The sequence below is a fragment of the Capsicum annuum genome, unplaced genomic scaffold (genome assembly GCF_002878395.1).
Source record: "Capsicum annuum cultivar UCD-10X-F1 unplaced genomic scaffold, UCD10Xv1.1 ctg81416, whole genome shotgun sequence".
In the NCBI taxonomy this organism is placed as follows: domain Eukaryota; kingdom Viridiplantae; phylum Streptophyta; class Magnoliopsida; order Solanales; family Solanaceae; genus Capsicum; species Capsicum annuum.
In genome coordinates, this window is record NW_025892134.1 from 1,500 (window position 1) to 3,245 (window position 1,746).

A 1,746-nucleotide genomic window follows, 5' to 3' on the forward strand; every position below is an offset into this window, starting at 1 on the left:
GCTCGGGCGGAGCCTGGGATACAGTAATCCTGAAGGGCAGAGGGGAGGACGCCCCGAGCTCGGGCGGAGCCTGGAACGGGGGATTTTAGGGGGTGGGGGAGGAGGCGGGCCCTGGCCGGAGGGAGCCCGGGGGGCAGTGGGGAGGGCGTCCCGGGCTCGGGCGGAGCGTGGGGGTGGGCGTCCCGGGCTCGTGCGGAGACTAGGTAGTGGGGGAGGGCGTCCCGAGATCATGCGGAGCCTAGGGAGTGGGGACATTCCGGGATGGTGTAGAGCCTGAGTACGGGTGGAAGGGGGCGTCCTGAGCACTGGCGGAGCCTGGGATGGGGGAAGAGGGACATCCCGGGCTCAGTGGGAGCCTGGAGAGGGGGCCGTCCCAAGAACGGGGGAGCCTAGGTAGGGAGAGGGGGTTGGGGGAGGGCGTCCCGAGCTCGGGGGAGCCTTGGGCGGCGGGGATGTCGTCCCGAACTCGAGGAGAGTGTGGGGCCATCGGGGGCGGAGGGTGGGCTTCCCGGGCTCGGGAGAGCCTGGGAAGGGCGGGGGTAGGGGGTCCCAGGCTAGGGTGGAGCCTGGAGAGTGGGGACGTTCTGGGCTCGTGCGGAGATCGGGGAAGGAGGAGGGGGCCGCGGCGGGATCGGGTGGAGCCTGGGACTCGGGGGTAGGGGTGCGGTTCCTGGCTCAGGTGGAGGAGCGGTTTCCCGCTCGGGAAGAGTCTGGGATCGGGGTCTCCGTCTTGGGTAGAGGCGGGTGTGCGGTCCTGGGTTCAAGTGAAGACTAGGACCGGGGGGAGGTGGCGCAGTCTGGGGTGGGGAGAAGAGAGGCATTCTGGGCTCAGGCGAAGCCTGGGACGGGGGGAGGAGGGGCATTCCGGGCTCGGGCGGAGCCTGGGATTGGGGGTGTCCTGGGCTCGTGAGTAGCCTGGGATAGGGGAGGCATCCTTGGCTCGAGCAGAGCCTGGGACGCGGGAGGGGTGCGTCCTGGGCTCGAACGGAGCCTGGGACGCAGTAGGGGGCATCTCGGAATCGGGTAGGTCCTGGGACGGTCGGAAGGGGCGTCCCCAGTCCCGAGCTTGGGCGGGGCCTGGGACAGGGGAGGGGGGCGTCCCAGGCTCGAGCAGGGACTGGGATAGGGGAAGGGGCCATCCCAAGCTCGGGCAGGGCCTGGGACAGGGGGAGGGGCGTCCCGGGCTTGGGCGGAGCCTGAGGGCGTTCCAGGCTTAGGCAGAGCCTGGGGCGGGGGGGGGGGGGGCCCCGGGATGGGGCGGGGCCGGGGACAGGGGGAGGGGCTGTCCCGAGCTAGTACAGGGCCTGGGACGAGGGGAGAAGGCCATCACAGGCTCGGGTGGAGCCTGGAACGAGGGAATGGGGGCTTCTTAGGCTCAGGAAGAACTTGGGACGGGGGTAAGGGGGACGTCCCGGACTCGGACGGGGCCTGGGACAGGGCAGAGGACATCCCGAGCTCGGGCGGGGCCTAGGATGGGAGGAGAGAGAGGCATACCGGGCTCGGACGGGGCCTGGGACGGGTGGAGGGGGCCGTCCCGGGATCGGGTTGAGCCTGGGACTCGGGGGCAGGGGTGCGGTTCCTAGCTCAGGCGGGGGAGGGGCTCCCCGCTCGGGCGGAGTCTGGGATCGGGGTCTCCGGCTTGGGCAGAGGCGGGTGTGCGGTCCCGGGCTCAAGAGAAGACTGGGACCGGGGGGAGGGAGTGCGGTACAGGTCTCGGGCGAAGCATGCTTAAACGTTTTTTATTTC